A 16,323-nucleotide genomic window follows, 5' to 3' on the forward strand; every position below is an offset into this window, starting at 1 on the left:
CTGTTGAAAATACTAACAAGATTGCCCTGTTGATGTGTATGTGTTTCCAAAGTGGTTTCAAAGTGGCTCCATCCAAAAGTTTAGGAAGTCTTTAGGGATTGGCCTTTCTGGACCACATTCCCCCTGCCCCACCCACGGGGAGGGTGCCAGGCGGATCCCTGGCTTGGTTCCAAGTGTGTCAACAGCCTGTTGCTTTCTAGTTCAACAAGAGGGAATAATCTTTGGTAAACATGGCCGTTGGAAAAAAGCAAATATTTGTCTTGGCAGTTGTAGTCATTCAAATATCTAGACCCTCTTGTGTTCCTGAGGGAGCTATGCCAGAAGTCATGGCATCAAATCCCACATCTGGTTAAGAAATACTGGTAAGAATAGATAAATAAAGGATGTTTGGAAGGCAATGCTCTTTCTCCTTTCTTGTCCGTCTTTCTCTTTCTTTCTTTGTCCCACTCTCTGTCTTTCCCTCCCCTCTCTGAACAAGTCTGAATATTATCTTTTCCCTAATTTTGGTTGCTTAAGCTAGTGTTTCTCAAGTTTAGCCTGTTGACATTTTGGGCCAGATCATTTTTTGTCATGTGGTGCTGTTCTGACCATCAGAGGATGTTTAGCAGCTGCCTCGGCCTCTACCCACTATGCCAGTAGCACTCGGCCCCAGTGGTGGATACCAAAAGTTTCCCCAGACAACACTGAATGTCTCCTGCATGGGAAAATTGCCCTTGGTTGAGAACCACTGGCTAAGCCAATCTTCTCCAAGGTGGTAAGCGTACTACTGGTGGCATAGTGGAAGAAGCTTCCATGCACAGGCATCTGTGTGTGTGTGTGTGTGTGTGTGTGTAGGGAGGAGTGGCAGTTGGGTTCCTTAACCTTCACACTTACTTAAGGATCACTTTCAACCCAGCTGTAGTCAGCCTGGTCATAATGTGGGTCTCACAGCAGTGAAGGCAGCTGGTGATGATCAATCAACATGATTGGCTGTTCACTTTTAGGGCATGTCTTAGCTATCTTTCTTTTCAGGCTTATTGCCATTCCTCCAGTGGTTTTAAAATGTAGATGCCAGTTGCACTGAGGGTGCTCGGGAGATGAGCCTGACACTTGGCACCTTTTGCTTGCGTTATTCCTCAGCCAGGCAGCAAAGCATGACAGGAGTCTATTGCCCATCACTCCTGCGAGTCAGTCAAACTTACTTCATGTCATCTAGGGGGACAGTGCCAAACTGTAATGTCAAGGTGACGTGCTCTTTGGGTGAATATAGTTCCTGGACCTTCTCAAGCATGACTGCACTTTTTACAGCCAGCCAGTCTTGCTTCTTTAGAAAACTTAATAGACTGTATCCCTACAGAACTGTCCGTCTACCCTTAAAACCTTACATATTTTTATCATTTTTAAAAAACATGCTTTCAGAGTTTTGAGCTTGTTGTAGTAATGTCATACTAACACAATTAAGTTAAAAACAAGGTACTTTACCTTCATGTGTTGCCTCCTGTTTGTTTTTAGTTTGTTATTGGGAATTCTAAACATCTGCAGGAGTAGAGGCAATGGTAGGCTCCCATGTACCAGCTTATCTCCAGTTTTCAATGCATGACCCATCTTGTTTTATCTAGAGTCCCCTTTCTCCATTCACTCGATTATTTTGAAATAAATCCTCAACATCACATCTTTTCATCTGTACATATTTCAGTATACAACTCTGAAGGGCTTTTTCTTAAACACAATTATAATCCCCCCAAATAAAGGAGCCACCATTACACCTAAACATTCCTCAATATTAAACATTTGTTGTATTTGGTTGATGTATCTGTTACATATCTTGTGGTCTACCCTATAAGGCCTCTTCATGTAATCAAAATCCTCAAGGGCAGGACAGACCTGGAAGTCATCTTTTGTGCCTTTGTGTCTGATGTGCTGATATGGGAGGGTGCAGAGCCTTGTCCTGGGCACCTGGCAGGAACATCGTAGATACCTGCTTTTCCTCTAATTCCCTGTTATGCTCTTCTTTCCAGGTTCTCTAGCTTGACACTGGGCATAGCACTTTCTTAAGGGCAATGCTCAACTGGTGGGTGTCCTGAATTGCTTGACAGTTCCTCCCCCTGTGCCTGCCCTTGGGAGGGCTGCTATCATTGTCACCTCCTTTTTTTTTTTTATTTTTAAATAAGACAGGGTCTTGCTCTGTTGCCCAGGCTGGAGTGCAGTGGCGCAATCATGACTCACTGTAACCTCGACCTCCTGGGAACAAGTGATCCTTCCACGTCAGCCTCCTGAGTAGCTGGGACTACAGCTGTGTGCCACCACACCCAGCTAATTTTTTGTTTTTATTTTTTGTAAAGACAGGTTCTCACTCTGTTGCCCAGGCTGGTCTCGAACTCCAGGGCTCAAGCTGTCCTCTCGCTTTGTCCTCCCAAAGTGCTGGGATTACAGGGCAGCCTTTTTCCCCCTTAGATGGAGCCTACTCTCCAGATCTACCACTCTCTGCCAAACTTTTCTATGCCAGTATCTGGCACCAGCCTGAGTTCTGGATGTACGTAAAAATGTACTAATGCTCAAAGCATTAGAGACTAAACTGAGTCCGGATCGATGCTTCCTGACACTTTCTTTGCAAGCTACCTTTGTGGCTTCTGCCTTTCCTTGCTGTTGCCCCTGCAGGCCTCTCTGGAGAGGCTGTGCCTCCTCCCACACCCCCACTGACCCTGGGTCTGGAGGCAGGATCTGTGGGCACCTGACCCCCTGTTGCATTTTGGAATCCCGCACTCTGTGCTTGTTCGCCACCCCCTCCTGCTGCGCTCTTCCTGTCTTGCCCCCATGGCTCCTCCCAGCCTTGTGCTGTCCTCCCCTGGCCAAGGCCCGGCTTCACCATGGAGCTGGTGCCGTGCTCACGGGCCTTCCCAGTTCCCACGCCTCTCTTCTCATAGCTAGTGGCTCCAGTGCCCCTGCAGGCCAACCCGTAACAACTCAGCCCCCAAGCTGACCCTTACCTGTCTGTAAAAGCCTTCCCTTCCAATCAGCATCCGGTGTTTATAACCACATCCTGAGCCAGGTGTGGTTTCCCCAGAGATGCTACCCCCTTGACATGCTCTATCCACCTTGATCACACCCCTCACCGGCTCTTTGACCTCCTCAAAACCTCCCTGCAGAACTCCTCCTTGTCTTCTCACTCTGGCAGCCACCCCTGTCTTCACTTCCTTCTTTACCTGGCTCCACTGAGAGACCTGAGCCCTGGGGAATGCAGGTATTGTGCCCCCTTCTGCCCTCCCACTGGCTCAGCCCTTGGGTGCATCATTAGAGATGGGTGCCAGCTCACATGAGGACCCACTACCTTGGCTCAGCCCTCTTCCTGCATTCATCCTTCTAGGGGCCCCAGTGAGCACACAGGTTCTTCAGGAAAAATGCAGCTCTTTACCCCTCCTCTTCGGCACCTGCTTTTCATAGAGAACCCTCCTCCTATCTTGCATGGATGACGGGTCCCGTGGGGCCATGCACCCAGCTTCCCTCCTCTCTCCCTGGCCATGTTCCAGCCTGGGGGTGGAAGAACCTGCCCATTTCCCATCTCTTCTAGAGTCTCCTTTCCCCAGGAATCCCCTTCCCTCCCTAGTGCATGGTTTCTGCCGTCCCTTTTGCTCCTTCCCTTCAGTCTACAAGTTGCCCAAATCCCTGAATTTCTTTCTTCCTTTTTCTTTTTTTTTTTAAACAACAGAAGGAACCCTCCCCAGAACACTGAGAGGGATGCATTATTATTCCTTTCTATGGATGGGGACACAGTGGCTTAGTGGGGAAATAGCTACAACTATCTGATGAAAAAGCTCACAACTATCTGATGAAAGTTGGAGGCAGGTTGGGAGCTCAGCCGCCTGACTCCCTGCACATGCCTTCAACTTTGGGTCAAAGGCGGGGAAAAGATGCAGCCCTTCCTGGATGTCCCATCTTTGGTGCAGGGTTAAGGAAGGAGCCTTGGGACCAAATGAAGTGACTGCCAGTGCAAGTCATCTGAGGCTTTAAGCTGCTTAACTCTCAACTCCTCGGTATTTTAGGTACCATCTGTCTTCCCATCTTAATTATGAATTCTCCAGGGACTGTCACTTCATTTTTTTTTTGTCTCTTAGGATGCTTTGTGCATAGTTGATGCTTAGTAATGGGCTCTTATTCATCTAGAAATTTTTTTGCCTTTAACTTCAACCTGGAAGGCTTTCAAAAAACATGATTAGCCAGGCGCGGTGGCTCAGCCTGTAATTCCAGTGCTTTGGGAGGCTGAGGTGAGAGGATCACATGTGGCCAGGAGTTTAGGACCAGCCCAAGCAACATAGCTAGACCCCGCCTCTTCAAAAATAAGGATGAAAAAATTAGCCAGGCATGGTGGTACATGCTTGTAGCTCCAGGTACTCAGGAGACTAAGGTGGGAGGAGTGTTTGAGCCCAGGTGTTTGAGGTTACAGTGAGCTATATCGCACCACTGAACTCCAGCCTGGGCAACAGGATGAGACCCTGTCTCAAAAAAAAAAAAAAAAAAAAAAAAGACTATTTCCTTGCGTGTGTGTAATGAGTATAATGAATACTTGATGTTTTTGCTTATTGAGGTATGATCATTCCAGACTTGAACTTTAGTTTGCATAAATTTTTCTATTTCTGAAATCAGGACCCATCAACACTGTATTATATGTCACAGTGCGGTTTATAATTCATGGCATTTTATAATTGAAGAAATTTGGCATTTTAGTTGTAGATATAAAAATATAAGTGTTACAGATCCTAATCCTAGCTTTTTTCTGTCTAAAAATACAGAGTCTCAGCTCACTTTCTCTGTTTATCTTGCCACTCCCTACCTCCTACAAATGTAGAGGGAGATTGCCAAAAAAATGGAGATTCTGGTGGGTTGACTTAGATGAGTGCTTCTGAAATCATCTGAAAGTTTATTATCTGTTTCAGGGCTGGGCGCAGTGGCTCATGCCTGTAATTCTAACGCTTTGGGAGGCTGAGGTGGGCAGATAGCTTGAGCCCAGGAGTTCAAGAGCAGTCTGGGCAACATGATGAAACCTCATCTCCACCAAAAATTTAAAAATTGGTCCAGAATGGTGGCATGTGCCAGTAGTCCCAGCTACTTGGGAGGCTGAGGTGAGAGGTGGGAGGATCACTTGAGCCTTGGAGGTTGAGCCTGTAGTGAGCCGAGATTGTGCCATAGCACTCCAGCGTGAGTGACAGAGCAAGACCCTATCTCCAAAAACAAACAAACAAAAAAATTATTTTCAGGCTGATAAACTTTTGCAAATTCAATAAAAATGAAATATTTGAAAAAGTAAAATACAAGCACGTTTTAAAAAATCAGAATCAGTGTAAATCACTTTGTCCAATTGCTATATAGAATTTTCTAAGTGTTTACTCTCAATTTCTGTACTTACTGTGGACCAGTTACAAACTGGTGAAGGCAGACCACCTCTTGGTAGTGTGAGCTAAATAATGGAGGTTTTACTTAATTCATCAATTTCCATGGAATCACTTAAACACACACACACACACACACACACACACACACACAAAAATTAGTCCAACTTCTTCTCAGAAGACCATTCAGAAAACACTGCTTGGAAGCACACTAAAGTCCACTGCCCTGCAGAGGTCAGGCCTGAAGGTTTGTGTGACTTAGATTTATCAGTGTTCAAGCTATAGTTTAATTCCATGTTCGTTACTTCATCCACGGAAAACCAGTGGAAAGCAAGTGAGTGGCTATTCTCCAGGTGTATGGAAAATGCCCAGCCCTCCCTGCCTTGCGGTAGAATCATGGATTTGAATATTTTCCCAACTGTGTAGAGTGAAATTTCAGTATTCCAAGTCATAAGTCAGATGTAATTTTGTCTTATTCTGTTTATTTGTGAGGTTAAAAATAGGAATTGGGAACTGCTTTTTAAAATAGCAATAGAGTGTTTTGACTCTTGGTCTGCAGGGGTCTGTGGGGTGATTATGTGATATTTTATGTTCTAAGGTAGTGGTGATTGTCTTACTAGAACATGTAAATATTTAAATCTTAGTGAGAATTGGCAGGGAATATTCAAGGAAGTATACAAAACAATTCAAAAACGAAGTCTGAGTTAATTTTTTTGTTTTAAAGTTGTGCTCGAGATCACGCCATTGCACTCCAGCCTGGGTGACAGAGTGATACCCCGTCTCAAAAAAAAAATAAAAAATAAAAAAATAAAAATAAAGCTGTGTTCAAATAATATCATTTATGGGGAGATGATATGTAACATGTTTATGCATTTGTGAAAAGGAATTAGACTCTAGAGGAGCACTGTCTACTTTGAGGGGATAGCAGTGGACCCTCAGGGGTTGCACCCTCCCCAAAGGCCCCTGCCAACCTCATAGGTTATTTTTTAGCAGGTGAGTTGGATGGGGTAGACTGGCCATCTCATCCAAGGGGCAGGGAGGGAGCACGAGAATTGCTGATACTTGCCCCATAAGTACAGAGACCCACAGAGAGACATGAGTAAGACATTGCTCTGTATTTTTTTTTTTTTTTTTTTTTTTTTTTTTTGCATTTTAAGAGACTGGAGGGGAAAAAAAGATAATGGAATGATTCCTCCCCCCCTCCCCCCCACATAAAAGAGTAATATGGAGGAAATTTGTTCCTGGAGAAGACTTTGCTGTTTGAATATATATATATTTATTCATTCTATTTTTGACAAAGAGCAAGTACGAGCTAAGTTACTCTGTGTAGAGGAGCTGATTCTGGAAACCCGAGGGAAACACTGAGAACATCAATAGGGAAGTAGAAAGTCCTAGCTGTCCCGTGAGAGCAGGGGCTCATGTAGGCAAGTGGAGTAGGATTCCTTATGTCCTGGTTTTAGCCCCAGGGAGTGAGGTCTGGGAGGGCAGGTGTCCTGCCCATGGTCACCTGGCCAGCTGTGTGCCACCAGGAATCAACTAAGGCCTGCTGTGTCTTTCCTGGGTCACCTTTATCTTACTGTGTGCAACAGGGATCAGATAGAGTAAGATGGCTGTAACTTTATTTAATGAGTAGAGAATTTGTTTTCTTAGGGAAAACAGCTTTGTTATGCTTCTTATTGTTGAAAATACTACTTTGCCGGGCGCGGTGGCTCACGCCTGTAATCCCAGCCCTTTGGGAGGCTGAGGCGGGTGGATCACCTGAGGTCGGGCATTCGAGACCAGCCTGACCAACACGGAGAAACCCCATCTCTACTAAAAATACAAAATTAGCCGGGTGTGGTGGCGCATGCCTTTAATCCCAGCTACTTTGGGAGGCTGAGGCAGGTGAATCACTTGAACCTGGGAGGCGGAGGTTGCGGTGAGCCGAGATCGCGTCATTGCACTCCAGCCTGGGCAATAAGAGCGAAACTCCATCTCAAAAACAAAACAAAACAACAAACAAAAACAAAAAACACAAACAAAAAAACTACATAAAATTCTTATATTTAAATCTGATATATGATACTTGCTTCAATATAATCTCCAGTGATTTCTGGGAAGGAATTAAATGGGGGCCTAGGATGAAATAATTTTGGCCGTGAGTTAGTAATTGTTGAAGCTGAGTGATGAGTACATAGAGGTTCTTGATGATGTTTTCTTTGTTTTGTATATATTTAACTTATAAAAATTTTTTTTATTATACTTTAAGCTCTAGGGTACATGTGCACAACGTGCAGATTTGTTACATAGGTATACATGTGCCATGTTGGTTTGCTGCACCCATCAACTCGTCATTTACATTAGGTATTTCTCCTAATGCTATCCCTCCCCCAGCCTCCTACTACCTAACAGGCCCCAGTGTGTGATGTTCCCCGTCCTGTGTCCATGTGTTCTCATTGTTCAACTCCCACCTATGAGTGAGAACATGCAGTGTTTGGTTTTCTGTCCTTGTGATAGTTTGCTGAGAATGATGGTTTCCAGCTTCATCCATGTCCCTATAAAGGACATGAACTCATCCTTTTTTATGGCTGCATAGTATTCCATGGTGTATATGTGCCGTATTTTCTTAATCCAGTCTATCACTGATGGACATTTGGGTTGGTTCCAAGTCTTTGCTATTGTGAATAGTGCCACAATAAACATTGTATGTATTTAACTTTTTTAAAAGAAAGTTTTAAACATGTATATGGTACATGACATGGTAAATAAGTTACAAAATCTCATCACCCAACAAGAACCAGAACCACCAGGAACTGGAAAACATTGTTTAATACCATTGTGCATGGTGTCTCACGCCTGTAATCTCAGCACTTTGGAAGGCTGAGGTGGGCACATCACCTGAGGTCAGGAGTTCGAGACCAGCCTGGCCAACATGGTGAAACCCCGTCTCTACTAAAAATACAAAAATTAACCAGGTGTGGTGGTGCACGACTGTAATCCCAGCTTCTCGGGAGGCTGAGGCAGGAGAATCACTTGAACCCGGGAGGTGGAGGTTGCAGTGAGTGAGATTGCGCCACTGCACCCCAGCCTGGGTGACAGAACAAGACTCCGTCTCAAAACAAACAAACAAAAACCCCCATCTCCTGCATATTCCACTTCATGAAAATGCTTTAAAGAAATACAGGAAAGGTGTGAATCCCCATCCTGCTCACAGAGATTTTATTCCAGGTAGAGAGCTGAGAGGCCGCATGTGGGGAGGGGGGAAACGTCCACATTTATTGCAGGTGTGCTGTGCTCGTGTGTCCCTCGCATCAGCTCGTGAGGGAGGCCCTGGCATTGGCCTTTTACAGGGGAGCAGAGTGAGGCGTGGAGGACTTAACTCAGTCAGGGAGCAAGGATGCCCCTGGCCTTGGGTGACCTGGTGCCAGGCTTGGTGCTGGGTGCTTGAGTATTCCTTCTCTGTGTAGTCTTAGCACCCTATGTTGTGGACTGGTGTTAGAAAGAATACAACATGATAGAATGAGTTGCCATTTTATGCAGAGAAACCTACAAAACCCACGAAAATTTAGAGAAATGCAAGAGTAGGAGGAACCACAGGGGAAAGAGCATCTTAGAAAATGGGGGCCTTGGGTTGACAGGAGGAGGGAAACAAGGCCGAGGAGAATTAATTTTCACAATATACTGAGAAGAGGAAGTACAGTTTGTTAGAAGGTGTTTTGGTTTTGCATGAAAGGTGCCATAGCGAATATGCAAAAAATCACTGGCCATGTGAGGAAAGAGAAGAGGAATTTAGCTTTTGGAGAAATATATCAGGTGGCAATTTTATGAAAACCAGCCTTCACATGGTAAGAGAGAGCAGCATAGAAAAATCACTTGGGAAAGATGAATTTTGAGGGTTACAATAACTGCTAATCAGGGCCAAGTGGTGACAGGTTCTTATTTATGGAAAGTGAGTATTCCTGATTTCCACATTATGTATCTAATTCGGTCTTGATTAGCAGAATCCTCTCAAACGACCTCGTGTTCTTGTTTGTGATACTTATCTTAGGTTGCTGGGGGCTGAGAAGACTCACAGTACACTTTGATTGTTTCTTCCTGTTGCATTTATGCTGTGGTGTGTTGGCTCACGGCATCAGGCAGCCAGGCTTTGCGGGCTGGAGGATGGAGCCAGTGTGAGTATTCATAGGAACGTGTCCCCTGAAGAGGATGCCCCTCCTTCTCCTAGCTACAGACCTGAGATACTTCATTACAGATGACAGAGTTTCCACTGGCAAGGAAAATCAGGTGAGATTCACCACTTGAGGAAGTCACATTCTCTCTCTGCATGTCCTTCAGCTGGATTGTGTCACTGTAGAAGCAGTTGCTGAGGTTACGAGCATGTAGGAATAGTCCTCGACCTAATGGTCAGGGTGGCAGTGAGAATAAAAATGGAGGAGCATGCACCCAGGGTCAGTTCTAGCAGCGTGGAGCCTTGTGTGTGCAGCACCTGTTCAACCCGAGTGCTCTGATACAGTCAAAGGATCTCTACCTGGCCAGGAGGATCCCAGATCCTCCATCGCTGCTTCCCCAGGCCAAGCCAACATGTGTCACTCTACACCTCTCCCAGGCCCTGGCCTGCAGTGGGGAGATCTCCCATAGGGAGTTCCTTGGCTTCAGTGCCTGGGTGGCATCTGCAGCACCACACCTCTTTCTCTCTGTATTTTAAAAAATATTTTATTTATTTTTAACTGGTTTTATTTTTTCGGAGCAGTTTTAGGTTTACAACAAAATTGAGTGGGAAGTACAGAGAGTTCCTTTATATCTACTATACCCATAGCTTCCCCATTACCAACATCCCATGCCAGGGTGGTACATTTGTTATAGTTGATGAACCTATATTGACAAATCATTACCACCTAAAGACCATAGTTTACCTTAGAGTTTCTCTCTTCTCCCCTCTCTCCCTCCCTCCCTCCCTCCCTCCCTCCCTCCCTTCCTTCCCAGTGTCTTGCTCTGTTGCTCAGGCTGGAGTACAGTGGCGAGATCTAGGCACAGTGCAGCCTTGACCTCCCAGGCTCAGGCAATCCTCCTACCTCAGCCTCGCGAGTAGCCGGTACTATAGGCGCATACCACCACACCCAGCTAATTTTTGTATTTTTTGTAGAGGTGGGGTTTTGCCATGTTGCCCAGGCTAGTCTCTAACTCCTGAGTTCAAGTGATCCACCTATCTTCGCCTCCCAAAGTGCTGGGATTATAGGCATGCACCACTGCACCTGGCTAGGGTTTATTCTTGGTGTTGCATGTTCTTTTGGTTTGGAAAAATGTAGAATGATACACATCCACCTTTATAGTATCATGCAAAGTAGTTTCACTGCCCAAAAAATCCTCAGTGCTGCTTATTTTTTCCTGCCTTCGCCCCTGCCCCCTGACCCCTGGCAACCACTGATTTTTTTTTTTTTTTTTTTTTTTTTTTGAGACAGAGTTTCGGTCTTGTTGCCTAGGCTGGAGTGCAATGACAGGATCTCGGCTCTCAGCAACTTCCGCCTCCCAGGTCCAAGTGATTCTCCTGCCTCAGCTTCCCAGGTAGCTGGGATTACAGGCGCCCACCACCATGCCCGGCTAATTTTTGTATATTTAGTAGAGATGGGGTTTCACCATGTTGGCCCGGATGGTCTCCTAACACCTCAAGTGATCTGCCCGCCTTGGCCTCCTAAAGTGCTGGGATTACAGGTGTGAGACACCGCGCCCGGCCCAACCAGTGATCTTTTTACTGTCTGCCTAGTGTTGCCTCTTCTAGAATGTCATCGAGTTGGAATTGTATAGTATGTAGCCTTTTCAGATTGGCTTCTTCTGTTAGTAATGTGGATTTAATTTCCTCCATGTCTTTTCATGACTTGATAGCACTTTTCTTTTTAGCACTGAATAGTATTCTATTGTGTACATGTACCTTCTTGCTCTTTTTACTGGAACCTCTCATTCTGTTTTCCCAAAAGAAAAACTCAAGTAGTTGATGAATAACACTTACCTATGGTGTTCATCAGGTTCTACTGTTGGTATTCTGTGTGGCTTTGTGCTCTTTTAAAGGGTCCAAGTTGGAATGAAAGAGAATAAGAGCACGTTTGTGCTCTTAGGGTTCAGGGATGAGGGAATAGTATACAGAGGGGAATCTTTTTGTTTCATTCTCCAATTGTTATACCGTGAAAGCCTTTGTTTGCTTTGGAGGTGAGAAAGAAGGCATAAATATAAAATAGCGTATTTCCCTAGTTGACAACAGACCAAAGAGTCGAGAAGTTTATTCACAGACCCCAGGTTTGTAGCAAAAGAGTGAATAGTGGGCCGGGTGCGGTGGCTCACACCTGTAATCCCAGCACTTTGGGAGGCCGAGGCAGGCAGATCACCTGAGATTACGAGTTCGAGACCAGCCTGGTCAACATGGCAAAACCCTGTCTCTACTAAAAATACAAAAATTAACCGGGCGTAGTGGTATGCGTCTGTAGTCCCAGCTACTCAGGAAGCTGAGGCAGGAGAATCGTTTGAACCTGGGAGGTGGAGTTTGCAGTGAGCCAAGATTGTGCCACTGCACTCCAGCCTGGGCAACAAGAGTGAAATTCTGTCTAGAAAAAAAAAAAAAAAAAAGAAAAACGTGTGAATGGTGGACTAATCACTGGGACTGAGAGAGGAAAACGAGGGCTTAAGCTGGAACCTTGAAGTCCCAGGGAGAATGATCATAGAATCAGCCAGCCATAACTTCAGTGCATGTTTATGCACGCACACACACACAGACACACACACACAGACACACACACACATTCATGCCTGACCCATTCCTGACCCTGCTGCTGTACCCCAGTTTCTTGGGGCCCCCTGTGTCTGCCCCAGTTTCTTGGAGTCACTATTTTTCAGTCATTCATTGAGCACTTAATGTGTATAAGAAACTGTGCTCTGAGCTGAGGATAAAAATATGGGAGAAGCCATAGTTCTTGCCCTGTAAGAGCTCACAGTCTGTGGCGAAATACAGACATGTAAATAGATTATTTCAACAAACTTTTGTAAGTTCAGAAATTGAGATGTGGTCAGTGAAGTCTCCTTGGAGCAGGTGGAACTTGATGGACAGCTAGATTGAATGGGGGTGTGGGCACGGCATTGTAGACATGTAAGAGTGGGCATCAAAGCCCTCTTAGGGGAAAACAGCTCAGAGGGCAGGGGATGTAAGGTGCACTGGCTTAATGGTGGTAGAGCACAGACTCCCAGGGCAGGCCAGGCAGGAGGTGAGGAAGTGGGTATCTGCAGCCCAGGAACTTGGCCTTGAGTTTGTAGGGACTGGGGACCCGACCCCAGTGACTGTGTTACCTGATTTAACCTGTTGGAGGGAAGCTGGCAAGCAGGTGGGCCTGGGAAGGCTGCCATGGTAGATCAGAGGGTAGCCCAACCAGAAGTTGAGGATTGCCAGTAGGAAAACCCTGGCCATTAACTGCTTTGTATAAGGAATTGAGGGTGGGGAAGGGTTTAGTTAATTTAATTTGCTGAATGACCAAGGAAGAGTTAGACACTTTATCCCTGCTCTTTCCTCCATTGCCTCCTTAAAAAAAAGGAAAACAAAAATTGTTTCAAATTTTTCTAAAATGCATTGCCAGATTTTGTTATAATGGAATTTAGCAAAAACATTTAAGTTTGTAATTGTCCATTTGAAGGTGTTGTAACATCTCAGGGTTATTTTAAACATTATGTTCAGAATATTAAGTGTAATTTAATAGTATAGGATATTTCTTGATACCCATATTCCATGGCCAGTTGCTTTTTTCAGGAAATCAGTGTTAAAAGCTTATTTTTGTAGAGTTGCCTTTTTCTGAAAAATGAATGCGTTTCTTTTTCCTTCCCCCAAAGGAGACCCTCTGTGTTGGTCTGACTAATTGAAATTCCTAGGCATTTGAATGTTAGTTAATTAGACTTCTATTGAAAACAATTGGCTGTAATAATGTACTGGATATCATAGTTGGTCTAGAGACAAAAAGTTTCTTCTAACCCAGAAGTCATAAAGAGAAATACTCTTTTCTCCTCTCGCCCTTCTTTTTTTGTTTTTTTTTTTTTGGATTACAAAAGATGGGAGACTATGCTGGGAAAAAAATGGGGGAGAAAACTTCTTTCAGAAAAGAGAAATAAAAAATGATTTTATTGTGAGCATTTCAAAGTCAATTTAAAATATAAAAGTGTATAAAGTATATTTTGGCCAGTTCATAAAATGAGGTAGTAGTAGCATGTTTAAGAAGAGCTTATTTATTCATTCTTAGATTCATGTCGTCAAATTGTTCAAGGCCTGGGGATATGGCTGTGTACCAAGTAGAGTTCCTGTTCTCATGGAGTTTGCATTCTAGTTACACCTATTACTAATTGATTTTTATCATAACTGTTTTTAAAATTTTAAGAGAGGAGGGTCAGTGAATTAGTGAACAATAAAGAATTCGTGGCATCTCTGTTTTTTTTTGTTGTGAAAAGCTCATAAAGACAGTGTGAATTAAAGCAGTGCAATGTGATCTCTTTTCTTGCCCTCCTAGTAAGCATATATTTTACACTACTTTGCATTGATATTGTTGGCACCATTACCTGATCACTTATATGAATTGTGCTTCATCATTTAATTGTGAATGTAGTGGTACAAAATGAGCTTTCAACAATTATTTACATAAAAGAACTAATTATAACATTATTTTTCAAAGTATTGCGTGGGACACTGGTCCCAAGACATAGACCACAAAAATAAAGGAAATCTGTGCACACATAAGGTTAGAGCTGCTTACTCATAATCAACATGAGCAAGTGAAAGCATCCAAAATATTCTGCATTGGAGAAACTCCTTAGTTTTGTTTAAACCAGCTTTTGCCCACTTTATACTGAGAATCTTTTTTGCATGTAACACTTTTTACTTCCTAGTTTGCTGGAATGCTGTTTTTAGAGCAATACAAAAGGATTTCTGGGGCTTTTCTACTAGGACTCTTTTCTCTTTGTCCTGCAAAAAGGCAACGTAGCATATTGTCATCTCTGAGGTCCTTGGGTGTTGACGCTGTCTACTTGCTCTTCATTGAGTTTCCTTTGACCCTGGCCCAACCCCCAGCCTCTAGCTGGAAAGTCAGTGCAGGGAAGCCATGAGCAGAGAATTGGGCATCTCCCCTTGGAGTCTCATATCTTCTGACCTAGCAGAGCTGGACTCTGATCATTGGGCTACACTTCAAATTATAGCATTCCCAAGACTTCAGCAAAAACAAGTAAGTCCTTGGCAAGTGGTGGAAGTTGGGACATTTTGTTTTCAAAATTGTTCCTCGGCTTCTCCCATGTCTGTGTACGGCTGCCAAAGAACTTTTGGTTTATTCGTTTGCTTCTTGGATTTTATGATTTTGAATAATTAGTAGTAAATGTGTCAAAAATTAGTGATCACTTCAAGCCATCACTTCAAGCCAAGAGTAATGCTAGTTCATCCTCAGCTAATCCTATTGGATTTTCTCTGCTTTACCTGGTCTTAGGTTATAAAAACTTTTTTTTAACTTTAGAGAGCAAAACACTTGGGCTGGGGCCCATATGAGCCCATGTTCTGATTTTTACACACATGCAGTTGATGTCAGGGCAAAGCCTGAGTGTGGTGTCGCACTGTTCCCTGCCTTTTAATGGAATTTGATGACAAATGGGTTCTTGGCTGTATGGGATCTAAAGCACATAGTGAGGGTTCAGCTGCATACATCCTGCACACTCCAGATCCCCTTCAACTTACACCCACATTCCTGTGGGGATTACGCCAAGTAAAACGAGGAAAACCAGTCTATAAAACTCTCATGGTGAAAAACTGCCAGGTATGGTCTCCATCAGATTACTTAATGGGTGTCTTTTTTCTTTAATGCTGTTGAGATGATAATATTAGGTGTATCATTTACCAAATACTTATTGGATTCCAGGCACCATGCTAAAAACTTCACGTATGCTCTCTCATTTCATCCTCACAACAGTCAAAATAGCTAAGTATGAGTATGATCATTTCTGCTCTTATGATGAGCAACCATGGACTCCGAGAGGTATATTTAAGCTTCCCTGAGGAAGTAGGAAGGGGTTGGGGATGCAGGAGCAGAGTTAAGGCCTGCATTAATGTCCTGCTGTTGGTGACAGGCATTTTAGGTGTAGCTTTTGCTGATTTTTGTTCACATCTTTCTGTGCTTCTCGGAATACTCCAGAAAAGGCGCATCATGGGAGCTGCTAAATGATTTATCGTATGTTACTCTGGAGAAGGCTACTTTAAAGCAAGTTTACTTTAAATAGCAAGCTCCTGGTCCCTTTGAAATAAGCTCCTATTTGCTTGGATAGATCTTATCCATATTCATAATAGGCATTTTAAACAGGTAGGTGTGTTTCCATTGGAGACGTGTTCTGTCTCAGCGTTCTCTAGGGACCTTGTTATGATCAGGCAATGAACGAGTTTCTAGCATGAGCTGTTTCCATCATGGCACCCCCTGAGCTGGAGCACAAGGGAGCTCAGTGACTATTGAGCATTGCTGATTGCATCAGACATATTATCTCCTTTAACCTCACAGCTGCCCTTGGCATTATTACAGAAGAGGAAACTGAGGCACAGAGAGGTTAAGGCACACCAAGCCGGATGACTAGTAAATGATCCAACCAGGATTGGACACCTTTCTCTTAACTGCTGTGCTGTTGCTTTCCCTAAATGCAACGTTTTGTCTCTTAAATCCTGATGCATCTCCGTCGCAAATGTGGACTTGTTTAGCACTAAAGGGGGTCAGAACAGAGAGGCCAGCAATTCACATTGGGTGGCCCATGTGTTGTGGGAGGGGGTGTGTTGTACTTTGGAGTCGCAGATACTTAATCTAAGTTAAGTCTCATGATTGCTCATCTCTGAAATTGGAGAGTGGTTCTTGTCTTTTGTCTAACTTCTAGGGAAATTTTGTAGGGAAGAAGGAGCTGCCAGCAGATGAAGGGGGTTAATTAGATTTGTACTTTATAT

General features: G+C 44.0%; 1 protein-coding gene across 15 annotated transcripts in view; it reads left to right on the plus strand.

Annotated features, from left to right (window-relative positions):
- Nucleotides 1-16,323, plus strand: part of TLN2 (talin 2) — a 450,464-nt gene that overhangs the window by 180,794 nt on the left and 253,347 nt on the right. The window contains exon 1 of one of the 15 annotated variants that reach the window (XM_054666977.2): nucleotides 9,391-9,626. The exons of 13 other annotated variants lie outside the window; for them this stretch is intronic. The gene's annotated coding sequence lies outside the window, so the exon portion shown is untranslated. Of the gene's footprint in view, nucleotides 1-9,390; nucleotides 9,627-16,323 lie in introns of those variants that run through there. One more of the 15 variants, XM_024349240.3, reaches the window with a different exon arrangement.

The sequence above is a fragment of the Pan troglodytes genome, chromosome 16 (assembly GCF_028858775.2).
Source record: "Pan troglodytes isolate AG18354 chromosome 16, NHGRI_mPanTro3-v2.0_pri, whole genome shotgun sequence".
Taxonomy (NCBI): domain Eukaryota; kingdom Metazoa; phylum Chordata; class Mammalia; order Primates; family Hominidae; genus Pan; species Pan troglodytes.